Source organism: Tenrec ecaudatus, chromosome 1 (assembly GCF_050624435.1).
Source record: "Tenrec ecaudatus isolate mTenEca1 chromosome 1, mTenEca1.hap1, whole genome shotgun sequence".
Taxonomy (NCBI): Eukaryota; Metazoa; Chordata; class Mammalia; order Afrosoricida; family Tenrecidae; genus Tenrec; species Tenrec ecaudatus.
Genome location: NC_134530.1, coordinates 289,577,968 through 289,589,625, shown reverse-complemented (window position 1 = coordinate 289,589,625; position 11,658 = coordinate 289,577,968). Strand labels below are relative to the sequence as shown.

General features: G+C 51.9%; 1 pseudogene; it reads left to right on the top strand.

The window, feature by feature from the left end:
- Nucleotides 1–7,228: 7,228 nt before the first annotated feature.
- On the top strand, nucleotides 7,229–10,995 carry LOC142440633 (bifunctional peptidase and (3S)-lysyl hydroxylase JMJD7-like; annotated as a pseudogene).
- The last annotated feature ends 663 nt before the right edge of the window (nucleotides 10,996–11,658 follow it).

The window sequence follows — 11,658 nt, the reverse complement described above, 5'->3', positions numbered from 1 at the left end:
AAACTCCATTTCTCACAGCTTGCTTCAGATCTGCTGAAGTGGAATCTGAGTTCTTGTAGGCCCCAAGGACATGGCATTTGTGTGCCTGCTAGAAGCACTGAGGAACAACGTCTGGCCCATAGTAAGTGCTTATAATTGTTCATTGCGATCCGTGTTATTATTTATCATCCCATGTAAACTTTCCAGCACACGCACAGGTCAGGAAACCAAGATTCTGAGTCTGTCAGTGCCTTCACTGAGGCTACCCCTCAGGAGAGGGGAGGGGCTGCATGCAAATCGAATACATGATTAAACCAGTTGGCCTGGGTGGAGGGACTTTCAATGCTAAAATAGGGGAACGGGTTGTTGGGTATGTGGGAGGAAAGGCATCTAAAGAAAATCAGCAGAGTGCTCCGAGGCTCTGGAGTTCTGACTACAAAGACACATAACCCAGGCCTATATATCTTTGGGGGATGTGCAAGACCAGTAATTACAGGTAAAGACATACATCACAGGAAGGGGTTGCACTATAGGGTATACAGCAATGAGAGGGGGACAATATAGGGATATACACAATAGGAAGAGGAGGGATTGGGGGCACACATGTGACAAGGGCAGATCCTAGATTCAGGATGGCAGCCTAACTTTGAATGTCACTGAGCTGGTTTGACCTGTTTTCTGGGTCTCCATAGAAACCATTATCAGTAGGGTGTAAACTCTTCCTATGGGAACCAAGCTAATGGTCACAAGCATTTAGGGAGAACTAGCCCATTGTCCTTAACAGCAGGGAGGGGGGGACCTCTACCTGCCCTGGGAGCAGACAGTTGTCTGGCCAATGACTGCCTTCAGGGAGGATGTCTCCAAGCATCTGGCCTCCCATGATATGCTGGCAAATAGGCTCTAGTGTTTGACATGTCTTTGGGGAGACAAATCTGGGGAGAAGTCTCTTTATAATTCCACATACATGATGTAAGGTATCGGTCCATTTGCCTTCATTCCTTTGCATGTGGCGACTCAGTGGTCATAGCACTGTGTATTGAATAAGTGGGTCTTCCACCATTCACATAATTGTCAAATCACAAGTTACCATAGGTGTACGGGTGTATTTCTTGATTCTCATTTCTACTCCTTGGACTGCCCTCTTAGGAATACCACACTCTTTTGATGATTGTGGCTTTGTTAGATCTCTCGGGAGATCGAGTTGTACCTCGTTAGAAAGAATTCACGCCGGAGCCTGGTTCGTGATCCAAGTGAGTTTGATGAGAGGTAGAAGAAGTTTCAGGTTTTACACAGCACCCATAGGACTCCTCCCGACCATGCAGCCTGGCTGAAGCTGCTCAGCGTCACGCAAAGATCTCTCCTTCCCTGCGACTCTCTGCTCTCTGTTAGATCTCTCTCTCTCTCTCTCTCTCTCTCTCTCTCTCTCTCTCTCTCTCTCTCTCTCTCTCTCTCTCTCCCTCCCTTCTCCCTCTCCCCCTCCCCCACCCCTCCCTTTTCATGGATTCCAGGGGGAGGCATGGTGGACGACCCCAGATGGACCCCATTGGCTGAACTGAATTCACCTGGCTCAGGTGGGCCGATCCAGGTTTAGCACCCACCCAATCCCACTGGTGGGAAACCTGAGCCTCTGAGCATGTGCAGTGTGCCGCTCTTTGTTCCCTTGCCTGGCTCTCTGGGCATGGCTTAAGGGACATCCCATCCCTGCGCTAGTCTGCCTAACAACGTTACAGTACATTTTTAAATTGGAAAGGATGAAACTTCCTATTTTTAAAAATTTATTTTTTATTTTATTTTGAAACCTCCTATTTTGTTCTTCTTTTTTTCAAGATAATTTTTACTATTTGAGGCCCTTTGCAATCATGTGAATTTGAGAATTGACTTTCCATTCCCCTAAAAGGAACATAAAAGCTGTTGGAATTTTTATAGGGATTGCAGATCACTTTGGTCATATTGTCATCTTAACAATATTAAGCCTTCTAATTTATTTATGTCTTCTTTAAATTCCCTCAGAAGTATTTTTAGTATTTGTCTCCCTCATTAAATTATTCCTCAGTCCCATCTACATGTAACCTCCTTTCTGGGAAATGGGCAATGCGACGGTGGGTGAGGGGAGATGCGGGGCAGTGTAAGATAAGATAAAATAATAATTTATAAACTATTAAGGGTTCATGGGGGAGGGAGAGGGGGAGCGGAGAGGGAGGGGAGGGGAAAAAAAGGAAAAAGCTGATTCCAGGAACCCAAGTGGAAGACGAATTTTGAGAATGATGAGGACAACGAATGTATAAGGGTGCTTTACTCAATTGATGTATGTATGGATTCTGATAAGAGTTGTATGAGCCCCAATAAAACGATTTATTAAAAAATATATTCCTCAGTCCTTTAGTTGTTTAGATGGTATTAGAAATGGAATTGTTCTCTTTCTTTCCTTTTCCGATTGTTTGCTGCTGGTGTATGGAAGCACAACATATTTTTAAAGAATCTTTTTATTAGGGACTCATACAACTCCCATCACAATCCATATACACATCAATTATGTAAAGCCCATCCGTACATTCATTGCCCTCATCGTTTTCAAAACATTTGCTCTCCACCTAAGCCCCTAGCATCAGGTCCTCATTTTTTCCCTCCCTCCCTGTTTCCCCCTCCCTCATGAACCCTTGATAATTTATAAATTATTATCTTGCCATATCTTTCCCTGTCCGATATCTCCCTTCACCCACCCCTCTGTTGTCCGTCCCCCAGAGAGGAGGTCACATGTAGATCCTTGTAATTGGTTCCCCATTTCCAACCCATCCTCCCTCTACCCTCCCAGCATCACCACTCACACCACTGGTCCTGAAGGGATCATCTGCCCTTGATTCCCTGTGTTTCCAGTTCCCATCTGTACCAGTGTACATCCTCTGGTCTAGGCAGACTTGCAAGGTAGAATTGGGATCATGAGAGTGGGGGAGGAGGAAGCATTTAGGAACTTAAGGAAAGTTGTATTTTTCATCATTGCTACATCGCACCCTGACTGGCTTGTCTCCTCCCCGAGACCCTTCTGTAAGGGGGTGTTGTCCAGTGGCCCACAAATGGACTTTGGGTCTCCACTCTGCACTCCACCCCTCATTCACTATGATATAATTTTTTGTTCTGATGATGCCTGATACCTGATCCCTTCAACACCTCGTGATCGTACAGGCTCGTGTGCTTTGTCCATGTGGGCTTTTTTTTGCTTCTGAGCTAGATGGCTGCTTGTTTACCTTCAAACCTTTAAGACCCCGACTCTATAGCCGGGCACCATCAGCTTTCTTCACCACATTTGCTTATGCACCCATTTGTCTTCAGCGATCAAATCAGGGAGGTGAGCACACAATGATATGAATTTTTGTTCTTTGATGCCTGATAAGTGATGGCTTCGGCACCTCTTGATCACACAGGCTGGTGTGCTTCTTCCATGTGGGCTTTGTTGCTTCTGAGTTAGATGGCCGCTCATTTACCTTCAAGCCTTTAAGACCTCAGATGCTATTATCTTTTGATAGCCGGGCACCATCAGCTTTCTTCACCACATTTGCTTATTCACCCGCTTTGTCTTCAGCAGTTGTATCAGGAAGGTGAACCTCATAGAGTGTCAATTTAAAAGAAGAAAGTATTCTTGCATTGAGGGAGTACTTGAGTGGAGGCCCAAAGTCCTTCTGCTACCTTAATACTAAACCTATAAATATATGCACATAGATCTGTAAGGTCTCTCTCTCCGGGACTAGATTTCAGCCTTGGTCCTTGGCTCCGCGCGAGAAAGATTTTATGCTGAAGCCGGGCTCATGATCCAAGTGAATTTAATGAAAGTTCAAAGAAGCATCAGGTTTTACGCGGCACCCATAGGATTCCTTTGACCATGCGGCCTGGCAGAGAATTCTCCGGGACATGCAAGGATCTCTCAACTCCCACGGAGATGACCAGACCCTCTCCCTCTCGGTTCCTGCCTTCTTAAGGGTTCCTGGGGGAGGCGTGGTGAACGACCCCAGGTCGATCCCATTGGCTGAATTGTAGTAACCTGGCCCAGGTGGGCTGCTCCAGGTGTAACGCCCATCTCCACTCACTGGCGGGAAAATCCAGCTTTGTCCTTTGCTGGTTCTCCTGGGCATGCGTAAATGGACTTCCCAATTACCTAGGCTAAGCTACCTAACAGATCTATTTCCCCATCCTCATATATAAACATATTTGCCTATGTACATGTCTTTGTCTAGAACTCTATAAATGCCCTTTGCCTCCCAGCTCTTTCCTCTATTTCCTTTTTTGACTTTCCTCCTTTCCCACTATCATGCTCAGTCCCCACCAGAGTTTCAGCAATTCCTCTTGGTTACATTACCCTTGATCATGCCCTACCAAGCCTCCCACACCCTCCTCACCACCGATTTGGGTCACTTGTTCCTTTGTCCCTGGGTTTGTTAACACCACTACCTTTCCCCCCACTTCCCCCTCTCCCATGTCCCCTTGGAACTGTTGGTTCCATTGTTTTCTCCTCCAGATTGTTCATCCAGCCTATCTTATTTAGACAGACCTGAGGAGGTAATAACATGCACAAAAACAAGACAGACAAAACCAAGAAACAATATACAGCAAAACAACAACAAACCAATGACAAAAACCAAAACAAAACACAATAAGAAAAAAAAGCTTGTAGTTAGTTCAAGGATTGTTTGTTGGCCTTTAGGAGTGTTTTCCAGTCCATTCTGTTGGGGCACCATGCTGGCTCCAAAGTCCACCTTCAGCATTCCCTGGGGACCTCGCCACTCCAATCCCTTGCTGTTGCACCCCTTTAGTGTTTTGCCTCAGTGTGGCAGGATCATATTGGGTGCAATTCCCACACTGTGTCTCCATTGTTGTCCCCTGTAGGGCTATGAGTCAGTGAGGGGCGCCATGTCTCCTAGTTTGGCTGGCCATGTGGTCCTCTCTGTGAACTGGCTGTTCTAATTGGAAATATCGTCCCATTGGCCTGGTGGTCCAGGATGTGCTCCACTCTCCTCGTTCCCCTTCCTCTGCTCCCGTGTGCTCTGATCAGATATGTCCCTCTCCCGGAGCTTCAGATTCAATGCCGCCCTTTGAAATAAATTCTTCTGGGGGGAGGGGCAGGTGTCCATTTAGTAGTTGGGATTGGGACCGGCCCCTCAAACCTCTCCACTGGTTCCCTACTGCATGCTGGCATGCTGCATTCACATCTTGGAGCATTGGGTTGAAGTCTGGTCCCTCTTTCCCTGTGGAGATAAAAACAATACCCGCTCCCCTTGGGTGGGTTAGTGAGGCTGAAATTCTTTAAGTGAGCAGACAGCGTCTATTTTCTCCTGAGGAGTGGCCGATGGGTTTGAACCACTGACCTTGCTGTTAGCAGCTACCGGGGTTCCTTACAGTTAGCCGTAGGCACACTAAATGAAGAGACAGTAGGTTAGAAGATAAATGTGGGGAAATCAGTTAAGTGGAATGAGGGGCTCCAGGATGGAGGTTCAATAGGTTGAGTAGAGCGGGCCTCAATGAGGAGGTGGCTCTTGGGCACAGACTCAAGGGTGGGGATGGAGGGAGTGTGCAGACACATGCGGGGGCAGTTCACGGAAGGCAAACACCCTGAGTCGGAGAGAGGTTGGTGCGCTCGGGAGAGGGAAGCGTTTTTCCCATGTGTATTTTGGTTGGTTAAATTCCTAGCAGTGGAATTATGGGGTCAAAGGAATTGTCTAGATCTCCTTTGAAATTCTCTCGTTTCAAAGCCCTGGGATAGAAGAGTGACCGTACCCCAAAAGAAATCTATTCAAATGCAAGAAAATCAAAATGGAAGAAGAGTAGAAAACATAAAGGGGCTAAAAATAGCAGTTGGCACCTCTGTTAAGAATTTCTGTGAGAATCTCAGGGGTTTACTGAGTCATCTTCCGTGGTGCCTGTTACAGTGGGCTGGCACAGCTTGGCCACGTGTCACCCCTCCGCGTTCCTGTATCTACTAGGCAGGATCCTTCTTGCCTCTTTGCCAATGACTTTCAAGTACCAATCAGCTCTTCCCTTTCCACCTTCCCAGGTCCCCTGGGACCTTCCTATTCAGCTCCAATTTCTGATCTAGCTAAAGACATCCCCACTTTCCCACTGACCGTGAGACTAATCGGATGACTTCACCGGAGGCGCGCGACCTTGTGGTTCAGGGGGAGGGCAGTGGCCTTGAAGCACAGGGGGGACCTTCTGCTCTACCCAAGGGAAAGAATGGAGGGAGCTGCAGGGCCAGGGAGCAGGGAGGGTGTGTGGTAAGGGGCCGGCTCCAGGCAGAGGCTCATCAGAGGAGAAGAATGGGTTGGGCCCCGTTACCAAGGCCAGGCAGACTTTATTCTCCAAGTGGTAAGTCATCAAAGGAGGTTTGCTCAGAGTGACAACATGAGATTGCCTTTCAAGAAGATGTCTGGAGCTGGGGTGATAAATGCTTTTGGAAGGAGGGGAGTTAAGCCAGGGGAACCAGTTAGTTCACTGTGGCAGGAGATATTGTAAGCCTTTCATCCAGTCATTAAGCCAGTGTGTACTGGGGATCATGGGCGTGCTGGGCACTGTGCTCCATCCTGGGAAGGTGTAACCCACACCCCCACCCTCATGGAGATCACATTCTAGCCGGGGACAGAGACAGCTATCCAGTGGAAATCAATTGAGTAGATAGTATATTAACCTGTTTGCAAACCTGTCACTGGAGTCGTAGGACTGCCCCGTATTGTGTCTGAGGAAACAGATTGGCCACCATGTCTCTCCCCAGAGGGGCACCTGGTGGACTGAGATCAACCCCCTCCTGGTTAGCAGCCACGTGCTTAAGCACCGACCACCACCAGGGCCCGTAGATAGTGTGCTTGACGGTGCAGGTGGTCAAGTGGACATGCACGCAGGAAGGGAACGAGGAGTTTTTCAGAGCCCCGGGGTGGTGTCCATGGTTAAGCATTTGTCTTACTAATGGGAAGGTCGGTGCACTTTGCCTACTCCTAAAGGACCCCCAACGAAATGCAATCCTTTTCAGAAAAGTCAGGGTCACAAACTGTGGAGCAAAGGTCCACTCTGACATCCCGGGTCACCAGGAACCAGAATCGACTCGAGGGCAACTGTTGTTTGTTTACTAGAAATGGTTGTGGGCTGGGGCCGGGAGGGGGTGGGCGGTGGGTGGTGTGGTTCACAAGTTCCTAAGGAAGAAGGATAGCCAGCTGGGGGAAGGAAGGCTTTTGGGGTGACTTGTGAGTGGAGGGGCCCCAAAGGAGGTGGCATGGGAGAGGGAGAAGGTGAGGGCGAGGGAGGTTGGGAGTGTTTGTAGGTAGACTCGGTGAGATGAGGAGCCAGCCAGGAGCACAACAGGGAGTCAGTGATGTTTATGAAGGGCAGCAAGAGAAAGCCACCCAGGCAGCACACAGCACGGTACCATCATGGAAGACCCAGGGCATTCAGGTTATAGGCATGTCTCCCCAATGAGGCTGTCAGCATCTTGAAAGGACCCATTCACACTGGCCAAGCCAAGTGCTGAGCACATTCCAAAATATTCGGTGAATATTCGCAGTTGGAAGGCATTCTTCCTTCATCTTGCTGCCCCCAGCCACGGGGAGCTCCCTGCGTGGTGCCTGAGGCTGCTTTTCTATACTTCGCTAGAGGTCCGCCACCGCAGCTAGGGAAGCTAACCAAGGGTCTGGCCCCAGGGAGGACTGGGGTTTGGGCCAAGCAGGAGTCCCGCTGTGTTAGCCCCAGTTGACCAGAGAAACAAATTCATAGACACTTATATGTGTTTTAAAAGAGAACTTTATATCAAAGAAAAATTGTACATTATGAAAACATCCCAGCCCAGTCCAGATCAAGTCCTTAAGTCTGATATTAGCCCATATGTCCGATACCAGTCTATAAATCCCTCTTCCTACTCATGAAACACAAGCAATGATGCTGATGCAGGAAGATCACAGGCCAGTGGGTGGAAAGCCTTGTGGACCCAGTGGTGGTGGAGGCATCCCAGCGCTAGCAGGGGTCTCCAAGTGAGCCCTGCGGCTCCAGGGCTCTAGTGTAGCTCTGTGTGTCTTGTCAGCAGGAATGTCTCACAGGAAGGGAGCTATTGATTTTTGTGGGCACCTCCAAATGAGGTCATCAAGCTGCAACCTGAATGACAGCTTAGACTCCACCCCTCCACAAGTTGACACCAGAGTATGTTGCTCACGTGCTCTTGGGCTGTGTGGCCCCTCCTGGAGTAGGCGTGCGGCAGCCTCCTCCTTGAAAATCCCCTTCTATTTCTGGTGGTCCAGAGTCTCTTGGTCCCTCCCCAGTGAGCACTGCCCAGTGATACCCTGTGGCCTGCCCAGAGAGGGCATCTCATCCGTAAGTGGCTGGGTGCTGTTTATGTCAACATCTACCTCCCACCCCACTTAAGAGCTTGGCGTGCCTCCAACCGTGCCCTACCTGGATGAGGCCCCGATGCCACTGCACTTCTACCTGGACTGGGTCTGCCCCAGCAGGCCTTGCATTGTGCGCAATGCCCTGCAGAAGTGGTCACTCCCCTATCTGAGGTGGGTGCAGCCCTGGGCTGGGCTAGGGTGATGGGCGAGCTGTCTTGTGGCATGTGGGCATGCTCTTAGAGTCCCTTCCCCTAGGGCCACGGTGGGCGCCACGGAGGTGAGCGTAGCAGTGACCCCAGATGGCTATGCTGATTCCATGCGCGGAGACCACTTCGTGATGCCAGCCGAGTGCCTGCTGCCCCTGTGAGGTGTGTTGGACGTCCTGGAGGGCAGGGCCCGGCACCCTGGCGTGCTCTACGTGCAGAAGCAGTGTTCTAACCTGCTTACCGAGCTGCCCCAGCTGCTGCTCGACTTGGAGCCCCACGTGCCCTGGGCCTCCGAGGCTCTGGGTGAGAGGGGGCGACTGGGGCAGAGGGCAGTCGTTGAGAATACACAGCAGAAGCACACACCAAGCTTCTACACTGACAGCTCAGTGACATTGATTGTCTTGGCCCACACCCACCACCCCATGGCCAGGGTCAGGCCCTGCCGCCCTGGAAGCCTTGACTGTTGACCGACTGCAAAGGATTAGTGCTCTAACTTTTGCCTGTGGGGGGTTGGGCCCACTCCCCAAGCCCTCCAAACCATGCCCTCTTCGCCACTTTTCCCTGGGATGGCCCTCGCTGGCACGCAGCACCCCTGCCCATATCCTGTTGGGTGTTATCCCAGACCCAACCTGCAGGGGACAACCGCTCCTAACTCTCCTCCTCTGTCCTGCAGGGAAGATGCCAGAGGCGGTGAACTTCTGGCTGGGGGAGGCGGCCGCAGTGATGTCCTGTAGGTGTCTCTGGGATGCAGGGACAGGGAGGAGCCAGGATGGGGCCAAGGATGGGAGGCTGGCCTGGAGGGTCGGTCTACAATTCTGCGAACAGAGGAGGAGCGGCGTTGCAGCGTGGTGGGTGGGATGACTTTGGTGTGGGGGCGCACTAGACATCTCTCAGAGGGCACGTTGGCCCCGGAGGTGAACTTGGGAGAACCCTATGCGTGGATATTTACCTCTTTGGAGAGATGACCCGCATGGGGCGTGTGGTGAGTGCCAAGTCCCTGGTGGCTGGGATCTGGAATGCCCTCCACCCCAGACCCCCCCTGGGCATCTCCTGGAGTCTGGTTTGACTATGTCGTTGAGAATACACAGAGCAAAAGCACACACCAAGCTTCTACGCTGACAGCTCAGTGACATTGATTCAGTCCCTCTAGTTGGTTCAAACGTTCTCACCCTCCCTTCCCGAGTTCTTCTCCCTGAGGGAAATGAGGGGGCTTCAGAAACTGTGTAGAAAATAATGGGATTCCCCCTCCCCCTTATAAATTCATTGTCCTCCAGGATCCTGGCTGTTCTTTGAAGAGGCTGTTTTCAGTCTGAGCCCGGATGGAGTTTAAAAGAACACCATGCTCATGGCAGAGGGATGGAGATCCTTTACTGGCTAAGTTGAACTAGTACTGGGCGTAAAGGAGACATCAGGGGACACTTTGGATGGAAGGTTGAAATCTTTATTCGCAGGACTTTCTCGTTTTTACACCCCTGGCTGTCTTGAGGCGCAAGGCTCTGGGTGGGCAGGTTCTGCCTCTCATGTGCCCTGCTCCGCCCAATCTGCCCAGGACCTTCTTTGTGTTGGCAGTGCACAAGGACCACTACGAAAACCTCTACTGTGTCCTCTCTGGAGAGAAACATTTCCTGTTACACCCGCCCAGCGACCGACCCTTCATCCCCTATGGTAGGGCTGGGACCTGCCTTACGCATGGGCCACAAACCAGAGGAAGGGTAGCGAGGATTCCCTGCCTGTGTCCCTGGGGCCAGGCAGCCAACAGGAGAGGCTGGGAGGAGGTGTGAAGGGCTGGTAGCACTCTTTGCTGAGCTCCCCCTTTTTCTCTGGCATCAGAGCTGTACACCCCAGCAACCTACCGACTCACTGAGGCAGGCACCTTTGAGGTGGTGGATGAAGAGGCCATGGAGAAGGTGTCCATCTTGGCCCTGGGCCTCAGGGAAAGGCGAGCTCATCCATCTCCGAGGAGCAAGTGGGCCCCAAAAGTCCTGGGAAGGTGGCCCCTTCCTCCGTAAGGTCCCACCTTCTGGGGCTGGTTTCCCAGGGCGGATGGAGGGGGACCTTTGGCCCTTACCGTTGGCAAGGCCAAAGGCCGAGTTCCCCGGTCCTGCTCCGTCCCCAGGTGCCCTGGCTTCCACTGGATCCCTTGACACCAGATCTGTCCCGGTACCCACAGTACCGTGGGGCCCAGGCCCTCCGCTGCACCATGCAGGCCGGCGAGATGCTCTACCTGCCGGCCTTGTGGGTCCACCACGTGCAGCAGTCCCAGGGCTGCCTTGCTGGTGAGGAGCTGCTGGCCTCGGCCAGCGGGTGGGCTGGGGAGGCTCTGGGTCAGAGCTGGGCCACCCACTCCTGTGCTTGCTCTCCCCACAGTGAACTTCTGGTACGACATGGAGTATGACCTCAAGTATAGTTACTTCCAACTGCTCGACACCCTCACCAAGGCCTCAGGCCTGGACTAGTGGAGCCCCCAGGGAACGTGCCCCCCCACAGCTTAGGGGGCACTCTGGCTCCTCCCCAGATGGGCCCCCACAGAGACACCCTGCAATCTGTCTGACCCAGAACCCCGTTTGGGTTGGGACCGACCCTGGAGACTATCGTGGGTGATAGGAGGAGGACCAGGAAGTGCCAGGCAGGTGTCTAGGTCAGGGTTCCCAGAAAGCTGCCATGCAGGTGAAGCAGCCCCGTGGGTGGAGGCCAGCTGCGGCGTCCTCCCTCCTCTGTAAAGCTGTGAAGTGGATATAATGATGGTCCCTACCTTTCTGGCTGCCCTGGGGCCTGGAGAGGGTTTCTGTAAGGGCCCGCTCGCTCCCTCGAAGGACATGCTCAATAAAGCCGGGGAGGCTCCATGTGGTACCTGCCCCTTGTGGCTTTCTGTGTCTCCAGGAGGGCGGGGAGGGTTCAGATGGAAACGTCAGAGAGAGGAGCTAGCTCCCTGTCTGTCCAGGGACCACAGCTTGTAATCCGGTCTGGCCGGCAGGCCAACCCTGTTTTAACTCTCTGCCAGGGCTCGTTGACTGGGACTCTGGTTTGCTTCGCGATGGGGTTGGTGGCCTGGGGACGAGCCTGTGTCTCCTAACCAGCACAGGGACCAGGGGACAGAACCTGCCCCACCCCCACCCCTG